The sequence below is a fragment of the Dermacentor albipictus genome, chromosome 9, assembly GCF_038994185.2.
Source record: "Dermacentor albipictus isolate Rhodes 1998 colony chromosome 9, USDA_Dalb.pri_finalv2, whole genome shotgun sequence".
In the NCBI taxonomy this organism is placed as follows: domain Eukaryota; kingdom Metazoa; phylum Arthropoda; class Arachnida; order Ixodida; family Ixodidae; genus Dermacentor; species Dermacentor albipictus.
The window spans coordinates 29472124-29497039 of record NC_091829.1 but is presented as its reverse complement, the minus strand read 5'-3'; the positions used below and the strand labels follow the sequence as shown (position 1 = coordinate 29497039).

At 47.6% G+C, this 24916-nt stretch overlaps 1 protein-coding gene and 1 long non-coding RNA gene across 16 annotated transcripts in view; one reads left to right on the top strand and one right to left on the bottom strand.

The window, feature by feature from the left end:
* LOC139049833 (uncharacterized) overlaps window positions 1-24916 on the bottom strand; it is a 349117-nt gene that overhangs the window by 267126 nt on the left and 57075 nt on the right. The gene's annotated exons all lie outside the window — the stretch shown is intronic.
* Window positions 1105-14576, top strand: LOC135917983 (uncharacterized). Its single transcript, XR_010569489.1, has 3 exons — window positions 1105-1527; window positions 6050-6103; window positions 10989-14576. It is a non-coding gene; the product is annotated as an uncharacterized lncRNA (long non-coding RNA).

Here is a 24916-nt window from a genome sequence, read left to right as displayed (position 1 = left end):
GGGATTCACTGTTATGCATGTTTTGCCACAGGCTCGGCGCAATTTTCCGCTAAAATGCCGTTTCGGCATAGGATCGCACAATTGGCGCACCTGTTCCACCACCGATAATGTTGAAGTGAAGCAAGACCACGAATAAAACGGGCGAGAAAGAATTAAACGATGAAGGGAGAAATAGATGAAGCTGTCTGAGAGCGTGGCCATGAGCGAAATACTTTAAAATGCAGAAAGTCTGCAGACGTGTTTATTCGAAATGACTATGTGCAGACCGCTTTTGGAGAATTCGGAGTGGATTTGACGACATCTTGCTTGTCTTCTCTTTTTTTTTTTTCCTGTTGACTTCATATGGGTGTTACGAAAAATCGACTGCCTCGGTTCGCCTGGTTCTACCTGATATTTATTTTGCATATAGAAAACGAGAACGCGACGAACTTGGGCTTAAATGAAGTAAAAGGATAGACAGTTGGGCGAGTTGGTACGGTAACATGATCTTGGCTTGTAGCGCGAAGTGAACACTGTCTAGTGTAGCGCGAAGTGTCCGTGTTCACTTCGCGCTACAAGCCAAGATCATGTTAAATGAAGTAACCAAACAGAACTCGAATTTTGAAACTGTGGGAACGGTCGTGCAGCTAAACACGCCCGTGACTTAACAGCAGAGACGGTTAAAAGCCTTCGGATTACGCTCCGGTACGTTGTTGCTTGCGTCAGCGTTACTTAACTCCGCCTTGGCAGTGAAGGAAAAGCCTCAATCATCTATCATTTGACTCCACAGAGGTGCGTGTTGATAACGTGATCATCGTTTCGTTGGTTTGCGTTAGCGTAGAAGCGACAGCGACGTTAAGTTGGCAACACCATTCCAATGCCTTCAACAAGAGTTCAGCAGTTCTGCGCGCCCGACACCCAGTTAATCTTGACACGCAAGCGCCGCCTTTTTGAGGAGGGTATTGGTCAACTCCCGTTGCAGGGGACGATTCGAAATCACGTCTGTTGACGAAGATCGAAGACCGTGGAGGCGCAGCACTCAACGAACGAAACACCACCTAACTCGCCTAAAAAGCTGCTAAAGAGTTACGCCTCCGTGACAGGCACTGTTTTGAAATGCACTTCCCCACCGTAGACTCCTGACTAGCCAAGTTGGCAGCCAGCGCGAAAGCTGACGTCGAGCAGAAGGAGAAAAGAACGATTATTTACGACTTCTGAGGCGGCAAGCCGTCGTCGAATGCTACGTAACGTTGGCACCTCTACCTCCTGCCCGTCATCTTTGATCTTGTTTTAACGTCGTTCGCAGCCCCCCGATATCGAGAGTACAGGCTTCGCAATACTCTCAAAGTGAACTCGACTACGCTCGTATGTCGTCTGCTTCGCGACCAGAAGCCAACTCTTTTGCTTTGCGTGATTGGCTACCTCGCTGCCGTAGCAGACGAACATTGCGTATACGCCGCGCGCCATCTCCCCACCGCCGTCTGTTCCTCGCTGCCCAAGTGGAAGACGGATGACCAGACGGAGGAGTAGCTCACTGCAGCCGAGCAGGTATGTGCCGTGTGCTATTTCGACTCCTTTAAGCCTTTCCACGGCGGGCTTCGTTTCCTGAAACGCCGCCCCCTCCCCGTCCCCTTTTTTTTTTCCTTGAACTTTCTCCAGTATGCATTTCTCAAGGCACCTGGCTATTACGTGGCGGAACCTGAGGCTCGTTTACGTCATCCCTGGGAACGCAACCCACTTTTCTTTTTTATCCGTGACTTCAACTCTTCTTGCCTCCTACCAAGAGCCATCTTTCAAGCATCAGCTTTTCGCTACTCAGTTACAACTCGTGGTTTGCAGTCTGCGTTTTTGTATAATATTCATTGTTTCTCTCAAGTTGAAAAAAAAAGTAGAAATAAACGGTAAACTTTCCGAAGAGGTCCACTCATCGCCCGAAACTCGCGAAAGAGGTACTACGGGGAGCTCTTGAAATAAAGTTTAAAAGAAAAGCAAACATAAACAAGGGCTAACAACATACATAAAGGACTGACAAGATTTATCGGCGAAAGACAGCCGGCTCTTTTCATCGTCTGCTACCCCTTTCCGTCGTCTGCTCGCCGCTTTGCTTGGCTTGCTTTGTTCCTGGAGCACCGCCTGTTTACTCTGTTTCCCTCTCTCCGAGCACTTTCTTTCGGATACGCACAAGGGTCCACCCTCCGAACTTCGTTACAGTTTCCGTTTTCGTTGGACGCCTTCCACAAGCGGCGCCAAAAGTCCTCCTTTATTTCGGAACCACCGCCACGTTCCGAGTCACTGCAGCGCATATAGAAAGCCTTCCTCCGAGCGCCTGTGCAAAAATGGCCGTCGCTCGGGGCTTAGCCGGCGCTACACTGTAAATCTCTCAGCGCGCGGAAGAACGCACAAGCAACGTCGACCGTCGGACGGCTTCCGCGCTTTGCGCACTTAACGACTCCGGTGACCTTGAAGAGGCTGCTGCAACTGTATGCGGAAGGAAGGACGGGCGAAGTCGAAGAAGAACGCAGCGAGAAATAGCATGCCCGAACCTCACGCTTTGCACTAAACCTAAATGAGTGCGCGCGGTCTTCAACGCTACGCGCCCCACGCCTCCACCCAAAGGAATTCGTGTGTTAATTGTGCCGTTTCCCCAAGGCACCGACATTGCCAGGGCTTAATCAGGCAGGTGACCTCTGCTGGGCTTTGCGTGCTCAGTATCATATCGGGCAACGCCACCAGGCTGCATGTGGATCCGCTGTCACTTCCAAAAAGAGATATATATATATATATATATATATATATATATATATATATATATATATATATATATAAAATCACACATATTGTTATTTCAATAGAACGTCTGTTAAATGCCAAACAATGTCAACAAAAGCATAACAGCATTTTATTAAGGTGCAGCAACGGAAAAACTTGGGATTAATTTTGATGCCGTTGAGTTACGTATCGTGTAGGAACAGAGCGGTATATGTTTATTTTACGTTTCTTTTTCAGTTTTCTACCCGAAATCCATCAATTTCTTTAAATCGCAATAGTATTTAAAAAGATCTCGAGTATAAATTTCACAGCTCACAATATCAATAAACGAACAATATCAGAAATATGTAAACGACACACATTGAAACACTCCTAAAGTGAAGAATTGTCCCTGACCCGACCGTAAGAACTAAGCTACAAATGAAACTCAAACAGGTTTCTCAGAGAGAAAACTTCGTAGTTGCGAAAATTCTTCCCGGTCCGGGAATCGAACGCGGGACCAACCAGCTAGCAGGTCGCAGAGCGAGGGCGAATTGATCGACAATTCGAGGCGCAGGCACAGTGAATAGGGGCCATCGGTTCGGACTCCCGACGAACTGATTTCCTAAAGCAGTTTGTGTGTTTCAGCCCTTCGTGTGCCGTTTCGACGTTACGAGAGTTTAGTGAGGCAAATTACTTTGAGCTCTACGCGTTCAGATCCAAATCGGTTAACGCCAGGTTGTTGAATGTGGACTGTCAAAGGCGCCGCACTGGAAGTGACCGAGTTCGTCTTGATCCCCTAAAGTTCTTTTGCGTGTACTGAAAGCGCAAATTAAACGGTTAGCTTCCGTTTTTTTTTACCATTTTATCTAAAGCGGTAGAGTACCATCATGTTTTAAAAAAAAACATTCTCTGAAATGGCAAGACTAAAGTAAAAAGCACTCGAAGAACGAAGTTTGCAACTTTAAACTAAACAAAAAAAAATTTACACCACAAATTTGTACACCGGAGCTACTATGACACCTCAAGCGGACAAAATTGATGTATTATACGCCGGTATAAAGTATATTATTCATTTACGAACATAACTTTTGGAAAATTCTCTTAAGGAGCGCGAACATTTCAGGCAAGCTGTAAACTAACGAATCACACTCGTCCGCTTCAGCTGCTCCGACAGATGCAGCTCACAAACTGCGATACGTGGTTTTTGTTAAGTACTTCGCTTTTAAAAAACGGTAATTGTAGTTACTAACTAGCTGTTACAACATTCCATGCCTTAGTATACCTGCACTTGGTAATGTTACGAGTTAGTAACATTGACTCAACAAGGTAATCACTGTTACTAATGGGCCTCAGCTACCAATTCCACACTTAGCTTCACTGGTGATAATATTTCTAGCCTACAAGGCCTTTGCCTGACGCACTCTAGGATATGCGGAAGCGGCTCCGATGAATGCGTTAAAGGCTAGAAACAGTTTAACCGGTGGTGCATTTGGAATTGGCTTAGACCGGGTACTAACCGTGCTAACTTTGTTCAGTCAATAATGTTATTAACTTACAGTTTCCAAGCGCAATAGTGTGAAGGTAACAAATGTGATAACTACAACGAACTTTTGTTTTAAAAGCTTTCAAAAGCTTTTTAGAAATTCGCCGATGTAGAGCCAATATAAAATTCAATACTCGAAATTGAAATTCCGCTTTCTCCAATCTAATGGTATGGTATGATGAACTTTATTAATGTCCTAAAGATCAACCCTTCGGGTGAGGCTGCAGGCGGCTCCCACGTCGGGACAGTAAGGTTTAACCTTACCGCCGTATGCAACAATTTTTCATTAAGATCAGCTCCTGTGGTTATGACAGCCTGTCTGCGTTTCATACGTCTATGAATCAGGAAATCAGAGTTGGCCTTAATCTGACTGGTGATCAGATAAAAAACGCTAATGAAGCGTTAAACTTATGCGTGCGCCGTAATACACAAGGAAACGGCGCCGCGCTGGCCAGTGCGAAGCGCTAGGCGTCTGCTTTCACCCTGGCCCACTTTCGGATCCGGCATGACACACCGAAAGCTTAGCGCCGCAGCTGGCATTGTAAATCAATCACATGACGCGTCCACCGAACGCGCTCGGACGGGCGCTCGGTCGTATATTATCGACACGGAAAGGAGCAGGGACTGAACTACGGCTCCGGACTGGACAGCGTTTCACTGATTATGCCAGTTAAACAAATTGCGATACAAAACTGGGCACGAACTGCTTCTCATCGCGTCATTAAAGATTACCGAGTCTCTCATATTCTACCCCGCCGCTTCTCTTCGTACTGCGGCAGGATGCCTAACTATCGTCGTCTGCTAAATCATATCGTCTGCTGCGTGGCGTGACCGCTAGGGGAGCAATCAGCGCTGGAGTCGCCGCAAGCGAGAGTTTAACTTCACTACGTTACAGGCTGTGTCTTGCACGATCACTTCCTCTATAAAGTTTCATAGTAATGTTGTTATCGAGAAATTCGCTAACGAAAGTTTTTTTCATTAAACGTGCAAGATCATGGGTTCGAGTTTAAGCTTTAGTTTACTGATTACGGGCTCGCAAGACGTGCAAAGGAAGTGCAATGTACAGGAAGAGGTGTTTACTCAAGCGCTATAATGGGACCTTGTTATAAAAGATAAGTGCACTTCATGTGGGAAAGCTTATACAAGGGTGAAGAAAGTTCGTTATGTTTGCATTTCTCGCTGGGTTACGGGGGAAGTCAGTCAGGAAGAAAGCATTTCTGGTTCAGCAAGGTGTCCAAGCACGCACGTGTGCTTGTTGCTGCGTATGTGTACTGTGTGTGCTACCCACGTGATGGGTGGAAAAGAGCAATAGACCAAAATAAGGTGCGATGTTGCGTTTGCCACTACAGCTCTTCAAAAGTCGGATGTGGAATGTGTAGAAGCCTACACTACAATTAAACGAACTGGCGAGAAAGAAAGGCGCGGGGGGGTGTACACTCAAACAAATGTACACCTTTTGGGGTGTATATTTGCCACACAACAATAATCGTCATCTGAAGTGCTCACGCTTCCTTTCTTGAAAACACTGCGCTCCCTACTTTCCTGTGGAGAATGTTTTGTCGTGCGATCACGCGCACGCCGTTCGTGACTTGGAAGTACCGGGCTCGCAGCGTTAAAGAGAGGAAATGCAGACGAGACAGATGACGATTATCGTTGTGTGCGAAGATGCGACCCAAGGGGTGTAATTTTTCTCAAGAGTGTAGGCGGTTCACTTTGTTTTGTTCATGTAGTTTGTTGGTTTTGCTCACTTGGTTTTCCTTTTATTTTTACTTGCAGACACGCCTACCACGCGAAGCTTTATCAAAATGTGCGAATTTCGGCACCTAAATGGTAAGAGGTACACGTCAACAATAAATAAGTTATGGTGTAATGGCGCGAGAGGAAGTATATGAGGGCAGAAGTAGACACAGGGGGGCGGGGGCGGGGGGGGGGGGGGCAAGCACCAAGACATAGTTGCGTTATTACGGTAATGACAATAATGGAAAACAGGCAATGGCTACCTCCACACTGGTATGTGTGCGCGGCGACAGTTATATCATAAAAAAAAATTCACTCCAACTCTCGATGGCTCTACGCCTGACCAAAAAATAACACAAACATCAAAACCGGTACGTCTGTTACCATCATTCCAGGTAACTATATAGCAGCGACGATCCAAGGTGAAAACGTGACAAATAATTGTAATGATTGTTAAAAATTGTGAAAATACCGTAGCAAGAGTGCACAGTGAAACTGTGAACACTGGAGATATCTGTAAAAACTCCCCCACTCTGAACGACAACATAAAATGTACGCGAAACAAACGGTTCCAGGAAGTTACTGCGAGGTGGCACCTACGCTTTCGCGACGTGAAGAGTAATGCTGTCAAACATTAAAGTAGGTTAGACTCCACCACACAAATACATCCCCCCCCCCCCCCTCTTTTTTTCTAAGAAACCTAAGAGGTAACCTCATTCCTGCCCACAGATAGCGTTCTGTACAGACCGCGAAGGGAGCAGATCGCCTGCGATGTAGGCCACGACTGTCATCCAAGGGATAGATACACACAAACGCGCAGTATTCGAAGAGACGAGAAGGGGAAAAAGTGAATCACACAGAAACGTGCAGTCCAGCAGCAACTATCAATGTATACGCCAGGGAAACAACGTGTCCCTTTTATCCCCTCGCACGTCAGAGAGAGAGAAGGGAGAAAAAGGGAAACTACGGGAGAATCTAGGTCACGCCTCTTGGCCGGAATGACCCGTTTTCTCCGCGAGTCATGGCCGGCAGGGGGAAAGCGAGCCCGACGAGTGCGAGAGAGAGAAGGGGGGTCACGTGAAATAGACGACAAGAAAACGTAAAGGAGCAGACGAGAAGTGCAGTTAGGAAACCAAGACGAACAACGCGAATGGAGCCAAAAGCGGCAGAATAAAAACGGTGCCCGAAGATGCAGACCGCAAGAAAGCAAGCAGCAGAAGAGCAGGAGGACAAAGGCAGAAAGTTGCAGACGATAAGATGGAAAACAGAACCAGGCGAAAAGCGTGCGCATTGAGGGATAGGGGCACCGAGAAATACACAAAACGAGAGACGCGCATGAAAAAAATGTGGGCCGTGCAGGCGGAAGACTGCGCGGCGGTCGGACAGACGAAAAGGTACAAGGGAGGAGACGCGAGAAAAAAAGAAAGAAAGAAAGCTCAAATGGGATAAGCACGCTCCCCATAGCATGTTTACTTGCTCCCGTGGGGTTTCTTCTACCAGGTTTGCTTCCCTTTCTCTCGTTGCTCCTTCGGCGCGGTGCGCCACTGAGTGCGCCCGCGGTGACACCACCTCGGAGGGAGGGGGAGGGGAGGTAGGTAGGTAGGTAGGTAGTGAAGAGGTGCGGCCGGTGGCGGAGCGGTGGTAGGTGGCGCCCTCTTTCACCCGCTCTCCGCTTTTCACGGGATTTCACGCGCGCACGAGCGTGCGCGCGAGAACTGGCACGTGGGAATGTAGCGAGAAATCGTCCCCGCGTCGAGTGACCCCATTCCCTCTGCATTCGCTTCCTTTCGTGTCTCCAGTTTCTTCCTTCTAAAAAGTAGAATTCCCGCATAAAGAAAATTCCAAGTTACGACACAAGCTTACCCAGTTCCCACTCTTTTCTGTCGGATTCGGCGGTGCTGAATCTCCTCTGGTGTTTCGTTTATAAGAATGGCGCGCGATTGTCAACCTGTTACGCAGGAGCCTATTCTATGGCTTAGCAGGTTGCGAAATGATGACTTCACATTGCCCGTATCACTATGGGACATAATACAGGAATGAGGAGGGGATGAAATAGCCTAAGGCAGGTGGTCCCGAAAGGAGCAAAAGTTCGTTTTAAAACGGGAATCGGGTGACCGCATTTCGCCGCTGGCACAGTAATGCCGTCACCGCATTGTAAAAAGCCGGCCCTGACCTGAAGTTCGCTTCTCTTTGAAAATGTTATTTCGAGAAATGCCGCACAGTAGCTTCCGCGATGGCGTCTTTGCGAGTTCCAGACACACGTATGAGAACCGCAAACGGCTCAGCACAGATTCTGCGCAAGCGCTATTTGCATTCAGAACGGTCATTCCTTCCTCCACTCATTCGATAGCTTCTGTGACTCCCGCATCCGTAAAGGCTGTACCGCAAAAAAAAGAGAGAAAAAAAGCTGAGTTCGAGGGAAGACGGCGGCTTGAAGTGATCACCCATCGGTGAACAAGGGAAAGTTAAAGCCGGGAACCAATGTGTTGACCAGGGGGCTCGTTTTAGGGAAACAGGTCGGCCTTGCGGTTCGTTGTTTCCCTGAAAAAAAAAAAAGCTATTTTCTCGAAACTTTCGATCTGGGCCGAATCTTGCCTTGTTTGGCCACCATTGATCGATATAAACTGTAATAATGAACAAAGATGACAGAAATAACAAATGAAATGAAAAATTCACTTAGAAAGAAATCCCACTATATCACTGTTCATTTCAAACCAATTTTGATTGGTTAACCAGTACAAGAAGCAACGTGAAGGCCGCATAACGGTCACAGTTATCTATACAGAGACACTCGCAAGAAGCATTATGTTACATTGCCATAAATACCGCACCCACCGCAAAGGAGCTGCTGAAGAAGTTACATTCTTTGAGCAGGAGGAGATTACTACTTTAGGGAAGTTCGTTTGCACGTGGTGGTCAGATGGCGCGTTATAGTAACGTTTCTCGAGGTAAGAGAAATCTCGCAACGTTACTAAACGCGACTGTTGTACCTTCTGACTACCCGAGCGATGTGTTCGTGGTTCGGCGTCCACAGGGATCTTGTGCGAGTGCTCGCGACTAACGAGTTAGTAATGCGATGCGCTGCAGAGAAACCTCCGCACAGGCACTTTTAGTCCATGAACTTTGGAAGTGACCTACCTTTCGTCTTCGCTTGTAGAAACGTAGCGCTATTATGCACAAATTGAATGCCACAGATGAAGAGCCAAGCCGGCGCCGACAAGCAGCAACATTCAAAACGCTGCTTAGAAAAAAAAAAAAGGCTAAGCATTTTCCTTTTCTTATTTGTAACAGATGTACCAAGTGTTCCAGTGAATACAAGTAATGTTCAGTTAAGTCCGAAAGGTGAGCTAGGTAGCTGGTTCGACTAGTTCGAAATATAATGCAAGAAAAACAGAAGTTAACCACTAAAGAAGACATATGATGGCCGCTGCACCGATGCATTTGTTTCTCATCTGTGTCCAACAGTACCGTAACAGTTTTCAAATGACACTACTAATAATGCCACGCAATAACGAAGAAAAAAAGCGCTTGCGTGGCTCAGTGGTAGAGTAGCTGACTCCTACGCCGCGGGCACAGTCTCGATCCCGGTTGGAGCTGGGTATTCACTTATCATTCCTGGCGATAGCTGCTACGGACACCGGACAACGGCGGCGGACACCGTCGCCAACCGAAACGGCTATTGAAATGAACCCACAACAGCACGCTATGTTCATAAAAAAAAAAAAACCATACAATGCAGCCAAACACCGTATTGCCACCGCAGTCACACAAAGTGACAATACCTTGCTGCCAACCACAATGCGAAATGTTACCTCGACAACAGTAGTCTTGTTGTAATAACTACACCCCAGCTGAAACTCCCCAGTATCCCCAGAGTATCCTGTCTAGAACTACGTTGCACTATCTCGCGATCAAGCGGCCACGCCCTACGAGGAGTGTCGGTGTTCGGGCTTGCTGGTACTGCGTATATACTGGTGAAAAAGAACCTTTTCGTTGGAAGTTACAGCGCCCGTCTGTCGCCTCGTTCCTTCTGTCGTTGTCCTTACTTTCTGTTCTTGCGCTTTCCTTCACAGGTTCGATGAGGAAGTGTCTGTTGTGGTGGATGGGGTCACTGCCACTCTTACATATTTAAGGCTACGCGGTGCACCTCTTGAGTCACCTAGGCACATCCACTCTATGGGATTGACCAAGAACGTACACATCATCATCATCATCATCATCCTGTTTTATGCCCACTCCGATCTCCAATTACCCCTGTCCTGCGCCAACCGATTCCAACCAGCGCCTGCGAATTTTCTAATTTCATCGTTCCACCTAGTCTTCTGCCGGACACACGCCGATATCAAATACGCAGTGCCCAAGTTGCTTGTTCGGGAACAGCGGCACTATACCAAATGACCCAAGTCGTCTACTATGCCAGACAGCAGCCAGTGACAAGTTTTCTATTCGCCGGGCACACATCCTTGTGACCCATGCTGTCTGCTCGGCAAGAACGCTGCCAACACATACCTAGTGGCCCAAGCCAATAGACAACCTGGGTCACTGGGAATGTGACATACCGTAAGGTTGGTAAAGTTCCCAAAGAATGTTAATGAAACTAAAGAAAAGTATAGGATACGGTTTCATTAACAAAACGAGGAGTGCGGAAAAGAATGACTATGCGAAACAAAAACATCAACTACAGCAAAGAACAACATGCTCGAAGTAGTAAAATGGGATTGTAATTCTTTGTCGTATAGTTGGGAGGACTCGCTATGTATGCCCGAACGTAATTCAGAAGTCAGTTCAATTATTTCAGGAGCTAATCAGCACAACGTCTTGTATACAACAAAGCGAACATGTCACAAAATGTAAAGGATACTATTCCATTCCGTTTTCAAGAACTAATTCGTTACTGATGTTTGCCCTACAGCTGCAACGGAATGGAGGTGTCATTCCAAGCACAGTGGAGTAACAGCCATTTCACCCTTTGGCGCAGGTCCTGGTGCAGACAAAAAAACCGATCTGGCGCAACAGCAAGCACTTTTGGCACAGAGTTCAGCGCAGGGGTGCCTACCATGTCCCATGCAAATAATGAGACGGGTTTGCGCGAGCCTTACCCTGCAAGCGCGGCCAAGAAAAGACGCGAAGCCCCTCCACACCACGATGCACAAATACGGCGGGGTTCGTCGATACGGCGCAGAGAAGGCACCACAGACAGATCGTCAACCAAAGCGCGTTTAGTAAATGTAACACAGTGCGACAGTCACGGCTTGTGGGCAACGGCTAACCGCAAGAACGATCGAGTACGCGCGCCTGCACTGAACATGACATCATGCAATATACGCATGTCATGCCATGCACATTAGGGAGCTTTCGCATAGGAGCCGCAAGGACTTTGTGGCCGCAAAGAAAAATAGCGTTAGCGTCACTGCGCATGAGCGAGATACAAATAGTTTCGCATAATCGAACATGGCGGCATCCATCGAGGTGGCGGCTCTCGCTGTGTACCACATTCGCTAATACCATTCTGAACTATGTACCACGTGAGATTCTGATCGCAGCGGCAATTTTTCGGAGCCCCGCTATCGCCCATAATCATTGAAAAAGTATATCTTTAATCCTAGAATGTGACATCCTCCTTCGGCAAATTCTGCGGTACCACGCAGGTTCGATGAACACCGAAATAAAACGCCAGCAAGACGGTGCAGCGGCACTCCATTGCACGTCCGTCAGAGAAAAACGGGCCCATAGCTTCTCACTATACATTGTTGTGTGCCAAGATACGACCGAAAGGGTGAAATTTTGCATGCGAGTGTAAAGTGAGAAACTCATTAAACGAGCTTCTGGTTCATTCTGTGAAGATGATAGCATGCCGTTCGCTTTGATTTCAGTTTTGCTAGCTGCGTAGCATCGAGGGATGGAGCGTTGCACTTTTATGCATGCTCTGGGGCATGGGTCGGCGCAAGTTTCGGCTAAAATGACATTTTGGCGCAGGATGGCGCAACGGGTCACTCTCAGCGCAGTTTGACGCAATTGGCGCAGCCGTTCCATCACTGCAAGCAGGCAGCCTTCAGAAAAAAACCTTATCTCGAAACTGTTTCCGATTTTTCTAACCGAATACACCCGAATCGATTAAGTGCGTCTATCAAACATATGCGGAACCGATCTCCATGGAATTCGTGGTACTTCAGAGTCAATTAGGTTCGCGAAGTGCACTCGTGTAGAACATGTAACATGCGGAGCAGATAGGCGCCGATGTGTTAGAGAATGGCATGCCGAGGGAAGGGAAATCAACGCAACAATCTACGGCACAGGATCAGCTGCTGCGGCGACCATGCGCATGGATCACGACGGCCGAATCCCGATGGGCGTGCAAAAAAAAAAAAAGCACTCGCGTGCAGCAGCTGCTTTATGTGCACGTTAACCGCTTGCTTAATTGTCTCGCTGTTAAAGAGTTTTAGAAGTGGTGTGCACAAGCCACTTATAGCGTACGCAAAAAAAAGTCAGAACTTTTGTCTTCTGTACTCCAGGCCGCTTGCGTCCCGCAAAGCTTTGGCGGCCTTATCTAAAACTCTCTAGTACCCTCAATTCTGATTTTAAAAAGTTAAAATTCTTAGTTGCGGAATTTTTTTATCACGATTACTGCAGACAATACTTTAAGCGCTTATTTATACAGAATCTCCTCCATTTCCTGCAGAAGCGAAGCTTAACAAAGTTATGTATAAGAAAAACCGAAAGTGCAAACGAAAGGAAAATTAAAACTGAAAGAGATTGAACAGAAAAAGAAAGCGTCATCGACGATAACCGTTTTCCTGGTATGTCTATTGTAAGTCACGGCCAACTTAGTGGAACAACTACACGGGCTGTTGTTGTGCCGACAGAAGTTATCTACGCACTCCAAAGGGCGTAACGTACGTCGTGTCAACGTATGACGCGGCCGATGGCCAAAGCGAAAGAATCTGGGCCACACCTGTTGTCCGCACACGTACTGGCGCGCTCTCCTCTCCCGCGTGTCGCATAGATTGACCAATATCCCGTGCTTTCTTTGTTTATTCTGTTTCCGCTTATAGCCGCCGATTCTGAAGTAATATCTTTCCGCTCAGACAACGGCTCTCTCTCTCTCTCACACATTGTCCCCGCTGCCCTACTTTTGATAGGAAACAACCACTCCCTCGTGTGCTCGGTTTGGATGCACACAGCCGCATCCGGGGGAGCTCACTTCCGAAAAAAGAATTAAAACTCGTAACCATGACCTAGTTCGGCTCCGCGTTCATTTAACGACACTGTCGCGTTATTTTGCCCGTATTTCTTGCTCCCAGGCCTATAGGAACACTCCTTTCCCTCTCTCTCTCTCCTGAATTCCACCCACTACTTCTCTAAAGAAAATACAAATGCCGAAAAGTAATGCGCGTTCCTTCGTGAAACGTACGTGCCACAATAACGAAAGTGTCAGCCGAAAGAAACAGAAAGATACACAAACAAACAAAAAAAAACGGGAGAAAGAATAAACAGAGCCAAACAGATACAGGATTGTGGCGTAAATAAGTCTCGAGATGGAAGGAAGCGATACGCAGAGAAAAGAACAGATTTCCTGTCTTCTGGGTCACGTCATTCAGAGGCGACGACGACGACGAAGCGGCAGCAGGCAGCCACCAAAGATCGCTAACAGGTCAAGAACTCACGACGGCACACGGTCTCGCGCGCGACTTCCGATTTTCGTTTTCGCAGTTCGATTTTCTTTTTTTTTTCTTTCGCCTTCTCCCGAACTCCACGAGCTGCGTAGGAAAGTTCTAGCTTCCATCCGGGTTCGCGTAACCTTAACCCATATTCCACAGTGAGCCCGAAAGAAAAGAGCACAGAAATGGCGTCCGCCAGTACCTCCTTTCCGCCGACGCTCGCCCCACTTTTGGTTTCTTTTCGGCGCCGTACTCCATCTATCACGACACTCTTTCCCTCGGCTTTCGTTTGCTCTCTCGCTTTCGTGTCGCTCTCTGCTAGTAGAGAAGACCAACCCGTGCTCTTGCAATTGTCGAGTTCCTGTTTGTTGTTTGTGGGTTCGGAAACTCTCGCCATTTTTTACCGTCCTCTCCCCTTCGTCGCCATATTTTTTTGACGTTGTGTATTGACGCCTTCCCCTTTCTCTCTCTTGTTTGCTCATCGTCTGTTTTTCATCCCCCCCCCCTCCCCATCGTCGTCGTCTGCACCGGAACCCCCTCCGCATAGCGGAAGTCTGACGGGACTGCACAGGCGCTCTCCTGTAGTCATACACGTGCGGCACCTCGGGCGCTTGTTTACTTTGTTTACTAGAGGAGGCCACCCCTCACCCACGAGACACTCCCCCGTCACCTTCTCAACGTACCCCACCCCGAACGTTTTTTGAAAGAATTTACGCTCCCTTCCAGCTCTCTGCTCTGGTCCTTCGCGAAGTATACGACTTGCCCCTCCTCACGGCACACCCCACACTTGGATTTACTTGTTTGTCGCGTCTTTCGGTAGCAGACGAAAAAAAAGGCAGTGGGTACGTTTCGTCTGCTACTCTCTGCTAGCGTTTGCACTTTTCTATTTGGCATATATTGAAAATACTGTGGGCGCACATTGAGAATTGCATTTATGTGCATTACTTCACTATTCTTGCTTTCTTTCTTTCCTTTCCGCCCCACCCCTCTAGGCATCCCCGGTTAAATAAAAAACGGGTTTTATAGCCCAGTATTTATCAATTGTGCTGCATCTTTTTAGATTTCGCTGTGACCCCATTTACGGTTCCTGTCTCCGCTCATGGACACACTCTGCATAAAGGACCCGCATTTGGTTTCTGTTAACTTGTCAGCGGGAAACAGCAGACAAAGTATTACAGTGAAGTAAGGGAGCAAACAAATTTTAAAAATGCAGATATCTAACCAGTATCGTCTGTGCACTTGTCAGTTTTCTTTCTTTTTTCAGTTTTCCCTTCTTTTAACGTTACAGTGGAAACGGTGTAGCTTCATGCTTTCGAGGGGTTTTGCCCGCTATGCGGCTGTCGTCTGCAAGGCTTCCCGGGTAGCAGACAATACTATGTGTGCGTGCGTTTGTCCGGAGGGAGGGGGATGGAGGTCACACAAGTGGGCGTGTTGTCTCAGTTCGCCTTAAGTACTACAGAGGGAACCTCTCCTTTATGGCATTATTCTGCGACAAAGGGTGTCATGTCAGAAAAAGAAAACCCGCCTGCGGTGTCGGCAGTCACTCGAGATTCGACAGTGTTAAATAACTGGCGCAACAGTTACAGAACAAGAGTAGCGATGAATGAGAGGCGGAGCGGGCGGAGGGAGAAAAAAAAAAGACTGAAACAACGTAATGCAAGGAAAAGGAAAGCGAGGGGGTGGGGGGAATGCCACGCGGTCACAGTGAGCGATTATTCAATGCGACATTGTCAAAAAACCTTCAGTCCGGACGACTCCTATCGCATCGTCTTTGTGCGTGTTTAGCGCTATTTGACCGGATTTCTCTTTTTCTTGCTCTGCATAACTCCGAATTCCGTATTCACGTGACCCAAGCGGTGCTGTTTACGGCTACAGTCACCGTCTGCTTCTACTTGCCGTCTGTTCGGCTGTCGATCGTTTGCTTCGGTCTGCTTTTCTTGACGTATGTTCGTCTGTAGTCTTGTATGTTTCGTTTGACCCTGGGCCTGCACAAGTCCACTTGGCGGAGCGGATCTTGCAATAGCCGAAAGCGCGCTCAACTGTACCGTTTCCTGTACGCGTCGTACACCATTCAGCTACACACAGCTTGCCTTCTACGTATGTGTCTGGGTGGGTTCCGCATAAAGCCGTTGTTTGCGAGATCGGGGTGGGTTGTTTACGCCGCATTATATATTTTTTGGCGATTTACTCCCTCGGAGGTGTAAACAAACAAACGAACGAACGAGCAAACGCACCCAGACGATGCCATCGGCTGAACCAGTTCCCACCTCGTTTCGACCGACCGTTCGGGCTGTTCCGGTTCTTTTCATGCCATTCACGCTCCGTTCTTTTTCTTCCTTTTTTTTTTTGGAATAGAATGCAAGGCACCTATTTGTTGACCTTCCCGCTCTTTATAAAGGAAAAAAATTGCGTCCTCCGCAAGGGCACTATACAGAGGAAGTGAATGCGAAGCAACAAACAACGCAAGTATTTGTGATTTCCTATTTATTTTGTTTGTTTCTTCGTTTTTGTTGTGCCCGCTACACGGTTGCTCCCGATTTCTTTATGCATAGAAAAGCCGCATACGTGGCAACATTGACCTGGTTATGTCAGACGTCGCGGTACACTGTTGTGCTGGTCAACACGTTCCCAGTATTAACTTGGAAGCGGCACCCTTCGCTCGACACTCCAGTTACGTGTAAATCCAAGGTCACACGGATTCTCCCGCGAGGACAATTTCTGCGCATAGTCGTTTCTCTTTTTTGATTCCGTATACCTAGAGTTGTTTCTGAAAAGCTACCCCAGAAAATCTCTTTGCGCGACATGCGTTGAAACGAGCATCTCTCACACTTTTTTTCCCCTTATAGATAAGGAAGTGTGTCTGTTGTTGCTGTAATGTTGATCCTGTAATTCCGAAACCCCTTTTTACAGTAGGAAAAATAGTGCTAACTTATCAGGAGGAGGAGGGAAAGAGAAAAGCCGAAGGCAGGGAGATTAACCAGAATAACACGCGGTTGGCTACCCTACACCGGGGGAATGGGAAAGGGGAGGACAAAGATGACAGGGAGAGAGAGGAGGGAAGGAAACAAGGAAATTAGCGGTGAGTTCGCTAACGCGTGTGGACTTATAGAAATTACATTAATAGTCACAGATGTTCGCAAAAGCTCGTCGTACTCGAGAAGCACAAAAGCTAACTTGTTAAAGTTTCTTTCTGACCGCGGAGAGCGCACTTCTGTAAGGACAATTAAAATATTATTTGAGATAAACTTTAATTAGCGTAGGAGTTGTTTCATTAGCAATTCATTTGTCACAGATGAACCACACATCTTGCGTATTAAAAACGCAACTACAGACTTTGCATTATTTTTCCCGCGTTTGAATCAGCATTCTGAGCCACCAAATTCCGTATAGCATATATTACACGCACTTTGAGCATTAGACGGTTAAGCTCGTGGGTCGGCATGTTTCACTTTGATTGCTTGATTGACTGCGTTTTGTTTCCTTTTTTTTTTACACAAAGTTTGCAAACACTGAGTGGACCCACAGCCGAAGGCTAGTTTGGTTCCAAAAAGAAATATTTATTACAACGGCAATTGATACAAGCTAAATACATTGCAGAAAATCAAAAATAGGGTAGAATCATCAATTATAATATCAGCAGCCCATCAACAATCAAATATACAATTTTGATCAAATATAAAATCAAATATACAAGCAATCCAACAAAAACAAGTATTAAGAGGAACTCAAATTACCAGGAAGCATCAGCTGGGGCTAAGTGCACTGGCAAATAGCTGTGTTATTCGATTTAACACTTAGCTCTGTACTTCACAAAGTCCTGGCAATTGCTACCTAGAACGTCAATGCATACTTAAGCAGCTTGCAAGGACGCATTGCTCGAAACACGTGGTAAAATCACAGCATTCCTGCTACGTGGGTAGCTGCTTCATCACTAACCGGCTTCAACTCTGCAACTAGGACATGTGCACAAAGGCATATACTTGGTGGAATAATTAGTGTAGCTTTGTTAGTTAGATACCATCACACTACGATTTGACCTTGTCTGACTCTTCGAGCAACCGACATGATGTTATCAGAGTTATCTTCCATATAATAGACCTTTATTTAGTACATCTTTTTTTTTTGGAAAACCACCTGGTGAAATAGTATAAGCATCACGGTGCAATAAAATATTTCCTGAAAGTCAGCGGTCCCCTCTGTGTCGCTTCGACGATCTTCGACATTTTGAATGTGAACCATACGTTCTTTTGTTGCATTTGCCACGTAGCATGCCAGACTTTATTTTCACGTCTTTCGTGCTCGACGTTATCAGTGACGTCACGGGATAAAGTTATAAAATAAACGCTAAATAGACATGCGCTTTCTTCTGTTCAATCGGCATGTGGCTCGTGCGATATCACTAACTAGATCCATATCTTTGGATACAACAGCAACAATCACCACCACTATGCAGCAGCAAAATAGACGCAAACAGCGTTGAACCTCCTTTCTCTGTTTTTTTTTTCGTACAGCTTGTACCGCAGCATATATGCGTACTTAAATAAAAGCATCAATGACATTCTAATGCATATAAATTGCAGTAGTAGTTTATTGCGAAATTATCGAGTATTCGCCATAGCTTATAACTGTTCGTTTCTTCGATACCTTGGCCTTACTATATCCTGTCTCGAGTAGCCTCTGCTTATGGGAAGAGCCACAACGGATGGTGAATGCCTGCTGTGCAAGCTGGAACAGCCTGCTTTGAATCCTTCTTGGAGCCTTCAGGCGTTGAACCCCAGGCCCAGTCAAAGGTAGGTGGAAGGGGCCACCTCAGCCAGATTTCTTCCGTGAGTGACTTTCTCAAACCCAGAAAGGTTACGGGGAAGGCAGCAGACATACCGAGGTATTAAGGCGCGTCTCGATTATTGGACTGAAAGGATTGAGTGGGGCATACACGACACTGAAAGCTCGCTGCCCAGCACTAATAGAGAGGCTTATAAACGCTATAGCGTACACGGTATACCGGTATACGCAATAGCGTTTGCGGGTTACCGGTATACCGGCAACCCGCAAACCGGGTTACTGTGTACGCTATAGCGTACACGGTATACCGGTATACGCAATGGCGTTTGCGGGTTACCGGAGGCGTAAAACGTGAGCGGCTGAGTCGACGGAGCCATCTGGTGCGCGGAGCAAACGCCGAGTTTAATTAGAGAATTTTAGTGCGTCCGGTATTCCGGCAAGCGCGGGCGGTTTGCCGGTTGAGCGGGGGCGTAAACGTGAGCGGCCAGATTGGTGGCACAAAGCTCAACCGCACAAACACCAAAGCTAACTACTACATTCTGCTTAGCTGCTTGGGTAAATTTTTGACAGCGGCGTAATCGTGTTCACAATCACGCCGCTGCCGAAAATTTGCATCAGCAGCGAAACAGGATATTGTGGGTTACTGCAGTTTTAGCTCTGTGTTTGTCTGGTTGAACCCTACGCCCCCAGGCGGCTGCACAGCTCCGGCCGCTCACGTTTACGCCCCCGCAAATCCGGCAATCCGCCCAAACCGCTCCCGTTTGCTGGAATAGCGGACAGACTAAAAGTCTCCATTATTACAGTAACTAAGTGCATTCTGCTTCGCTGGTGTGAAATGTTCGGTACCGGCATAATCGTGAGCACGTTCTCTTTAATTAGGTTTTGAAAAGAACACACATGGAAACGTGTCTATAAGCCACAATTGGTAAGACGAAGCGTCCCGAGACGTCGCTACCAGTGTCCGCCAATTCAGTATTACGCAGACGTTGCATATACTGGAATACCGGACCCGATGAAGCTCAAACGTGAAAGCGTAGCCCGGTATCTAATGCGACAAAAATATATTGCCGGGATAACAGCGGTAAATTCGCATCACAGGAAAATCTTGTCAAGCGACACTTGGCGAAGTTTACTGGTCACGCCAGCTTTTCGCCAATACACATATGCACAGAGTTAGCGCCTTCGAATACATGTGCCTGAGGCACACCGAGGCATATTGACTGATTTATTGATTAACCTCGTACGGAACAGGAAATTTTGGCAAATCTACGTTCCTGGCTTCACGGCAAACGGTTCAACGATACACTGAAAAGTACGCAGAATAACAGTGTAAGGTCAAGTATTACAGCATTAAAGCAGTTTCCAAGAGATGGCATGTGCACTCAATGAGATGGCAAGAACAAAGAGCCCGTCCCACAGCGTTCGCCTTGGTCAGCGCTTTGGCGTAAACAAAGGGATTTTTCCTTTTTGTCTTCTTTGTTCCTCACCTGCAATTAAACTCCGCCATAATGTTGCTCTTCAAGGGGGCGCTCTTTCATCTAATTATTTCACGTCTGCCCTGACTACCCTTGCTCGTTAGGCCTAATTGAGCAGGAGACAGTCCTCTACCACTCTCCTCGCATCGCCTCTCTCTCTCCTTCTGCCCTCTTCCCGGAAAAAGAAACCGACCACCATGATGCCAGTCTTCACCTTGAAGCCCTGCGGTGACTCTTACTTCGGCTTCGCCTTGAGCTACTTCTGTGGCATGTACGGCTTGCTGCTGGCCACTCGAATTGCGCTGCAAGCTTCACTCCCTTTCCATTTTGTCTTCAGAAGGACGAAGAGCTTGTTTCAAACGGAATCTCACTTTCTTTTCTATTACGCCACGCACGCACACATGCACAGACACACTTCAGTAACGGAAAAAGCAAACGAAAAAAAAAAGAAGCGATGGTGATTGGCCATGGCGACTGAAGCACTCGCTTACTGAGTCGTCTGTTTCCGCGTCGTACGCGTAAGATGGTCTTATCCACGACCGGGCAGCGCCGTATAGCCTGTGGTTTTTTTCCTCTCATCCCTTCATCTATGGCTTACAATCGCTTCGCTAATGACTTAATAAATGTCTTGGCGGCGTACGCGGGGCGTATATCGCAGACCACCAATGTTTGAACACGCAAGGCTTCGGTCAGGGGTCAAGTGCCGCTTCCGTTTTAACGTCGTCTGCAACCCGTCATTTCGCGCGAAGGCGTAAGTCGGTTACTGCACGCACGGCGTCTGTTTTCTGGGTCACGGCTTTTTCCGATTTTCACGGACCACACGAGTGAGGCCGCGGGATACATGGCGGCCTTCGTTTTATTCACCCCCTCCCCCTCCCCCGTTACTTTTACGTCTGTTCGGCGTAATTGCAATTGCATTTTCGAGCCCTTCTTAGCACAAAAACGAGGTTGCAAGGAAAAACACGTTACACCGAGGCGCTGAAGGGGCACCGCTGCCGTAGCGGGAACACAAAAAGTAGGCGACAGAATCTTGCGTTGGTCTGACGTGATGTGGTTGTGTGGTTGCCACGCTCCAGGGCAAGACATTGAGGAATGGGAGACTCAGAAAGACGGTAGAAAGGCAGCAGACATCGACACAAAAGCATATGAAGTTCGTGGCGTCTACACCATACACCTCAACGACGGCTCCCTCGTGCTAACACAAAAGAAAAAATGGGATAGAAATCTTGAAGACCACGATTTTGCAAGCCGCATGTGCCGGAAAGAAATGTCATGTCCGCAATGTAATGGGCATCACCTAACCTTAGCACAAAACTACGAAAAAATGCGCACACGGGCCGGTTGGCACATGTTGAACTTGGAGCAACAGCGCAAGGAAAGTGGCGAGCACAAGGAAACGAACTTTCGTCCGTTTTCTTTCTGTTCGTCCACGGCACCATACATCGTCACCGACTACAAAGCATGCGCAGCTCGAGCAAGCATCATCAGAGCGCCCCTTGAGTCGCCCATCTCTCACCGGACAACGAATCCCCAAAGAGACACAAACAGAACTACGCACCCCAGAACCAGATCAAGAACACTTCCCTCGTGCGAACAAATGGGAGATCAAATGAGTTCACCACACACGGAGAAATCCGCGAATGCTATCGAAATGCTCGCTACAAGTGCTCTCCTCGTGACAAATCATTGAACAAACATCAAGCAACTACATGGCGACGTCTACAAAAAATAGCACCTTCCCTGCACCACTACTCATGAACCGAATATATCCTGAAGCATACCCATCACACTGTAAGACATGCAATACACCACGTGCAGCCGTTCATCCCGTTATACGGACATGCCCATCAGCCACAAACAATATCAGACACAGCATAAACTACAATGCTAAAATAAAAAACCACTGAAGAGTGGGAGGCTATACTGTTCAGCGAATGCACAGAAGGACCAGCACTGGGCTGTCCGGCTGGCGGAGGACGCCGCTACGCTTTCAAGGCCTGGCTTGCGTCTGACGCAAAAGGGAGCTTTGCGGTATTACACAATAAGGACAGTTTACACCCTTTGGCGTGCCCCTTCTGCCACACAATGATAATCGTTATCTGCCTTGATGCGTTTCCTTTCTTTAACGCTGCGAGCCCGGAACTTTCCAGTAACGAACGGCACGCGTTATCAGAAGGGGCACTCCAAAGGGTTTAAACTGTTCTATGCTGACAACGCGCGTGCCGTTCGTTACTGGAAAGTTCCGGGCTCGCAGCGTTAAAGAAAGGAAACGCATCAAGACAGATGACGATTATCGTTGTGTTGTGGCAGAAGGGGCACTCCAAAGGGTGTAAACTGTTCTATGCTGACAACGCGCGTGCCGTTCGTTACTGGAAAGTTCCGGGCTCGCAGCGTTAAAGAAAGGAAACGCATCAAGACAGATGACGATTATCGTTGTGTTGTGGCAGAAGGGGCACTCCAAAGGGTGTAAACTGTTCTATGCTGACAACGCGCGTGCCGTTCGTTACTGGAAAGTTCCGGGCTCGCAGCGTTAAAGAAAGGAAACGCATCAAGACAGATGACGATTATCGTTGTGTTGTGGCAGAAGGGGCACTCCAAAGGGTGTAAACTGTTCTATGCTGACAACGCGCGTGCCGTTCGTTACTGGAAAGTTCCGGGCTCGCAGCGTTAAAGAAAGGAAACGCATCAAGGCAGATGACGATTATCGTTGTGTTGTGGCAGAAGGGGCACTCCAAAGGGTTTAAACTGTTCTATGCTGACAACGCGCGTGCCGTTCGTTACTGGAAAGTTCCGGGCTCGCAGCGTTAAAGAAAGGAAACGCATCAAGGCAGATGACGATTATCGTTGTGTTGTGGCAGAAGGGGCACTCCAAAGGATTTAAACTGTTCTATGCTGACAACGCGCGTGCCGTTCGTTACTGGAAAGTTCCGGGCTCGCAGCGTTAAAGAAAGGAAACGCATCAAGACAGATGACGATTATCGTTGTGTTGTGGCAGAAGGGGCACTCCAAAGGGTGTAAACTGTTCTATGCTGACAACGCGCGTGCCGTTCGTTACTGGAAAGTTCCGGGCTCGCAGCGTTAAAGAAAGGAAACGCATCAAGGCAGATGACGATTATCGTTGTGTTGTGGCAGAAGGGGCACTCCAAAGGGTTTAAACTGTTCTATGCTGACAACGCGCGTGCCGTTCGTTACTGGAAAGTTCCGGGCTCGCAGCGTTAAAGAAAGGAAACGCATCAAGGCAGATGACGATTATCGTTGTGTTGTGGCAGAAGGGGCACGCCAAAGGGTGTAAACTGTTTTTAGAGTGTAGCCTTCCGGTCCCGCCGTTCCCCTTTCAAACCCAGCAGGGACTTTTCAATAAAGATGTTTTATCTCTCTCTCCCTTGTCGCTTGCATTGTTGCTCTTTTTAAGTTCAACATGAAACTACGGTTTCACACTATCCTCCGAGATTTCTAGCACGCGGGGGCAATGTCTATTCTATGCGGGGGCTGTGAACACTAAAGGTCTCGGAGGCCATTGTCTCCTGAGCTTCAGACTGCAGTGAGCGCGTCCTGAAAGAGAAGCGGAAAACACGAAACACTTTCTTCAAGCTTCCTGTGGATTCTACTTCGAGCGAATTTCCTAGCACAGATCTTGCTTGACGTGCGCCTTCACGTAACAGTAATTCCGGGTCAGTCATACGTCTTGGCAGTTTATAAGAAGTGTATGAAGTTGTGGAAGCTACCCCACACTCCATATGAAAACCTCGAAATTGGCTTTGCTGCGCCGTCCATCCAATCCGTTACGCCTACGAGCGTCATCATCAAGCCATCTTCACTATCGTGGCGTCATCGTCAAGGCCAGCTCCTCAACATCAGCTTTACCTTCGCCAGAGGACGAAGAAAAGCACAACTTTAGCAACTACCACCATCGGGGCCATACCTGGGAATTATTTTTGGAAGGGCTATTGTGCGTACTACGGCGGCCATTTCGAAATATATTTATTCCCTCCATTTTCGCGTGTGAATTGGACACATTGCTGACGTATTATAAACATATAATGCACTAGGGTTGAGGATTGGGAGAGTTGGTATTGCATTCTAGAACTGGTACAGCGCAACATATAGAGGTATGTTGCGCTGTACCAGTTGCGCTGTATATATGTATGTTGCGCTGTACCAGTTGTAGAATTGATATAATACACATATTATGTATACGTATGACATAATCATATATATACGTAAGTTGTGCCGAGTTGTATATCGCCGTAGCTAAAATTTTGAGGGGTTGAGACCAGTAGCGCAGCCAAGAGGGGAAGGGGGAGCACACCATCTACGTGCCGCCTCTTACCCCCCCCCCCCCACCTGAAATATTTGTCTTAGTGGTATCCTTGCCACCATGCACCACCCCTCACCCACCCCCGATCTATTGCGTTTCCCTTCTCCAAAAAAAAAAAAACATTCTGCCTACGCCACTCCGCCACCTCCTAATCACCCCGGTGTTTAAGAGCCTGACCACCACCACCAGTGGGACTCGAACACATGTCCTACGGCAAGTTAAAGTTGAAACTTCGGTGCGCAGAGAGTTTGGCAATTTTCTGCCCTGCGCAGACCATCAGAGTGGTGACGTCTGCACACGTATTTCCACTGACACAGCAAGTAAATACTGCAGCCGCGAAAATAACATTGTGAGCATCCGAAATAACTGGGCCGCGAGGGACCTGCTGCTGTCTGAGTAATCCAGGTCAGGGCGGGAACAATCACTGAAACCACTGCTGCTCTTAAAGAGAAGATCGATTAACGAATCCTGCCGGACTTCGGCAGAAAATGACCTGCTGCTGTCTTTCGCAATAGCACACGCACAGAGAAATAACATAACTACGCGGTCGACGGCGGGTTCGAACACCGGCGTCGTACCACAACAGTTAAACGCTCCGACCACTAACGCGCAGCCGTACGTATACACATGTTTCGTGCCCACGTCACGCCGCTCTCTGAGACAATTGCCACGT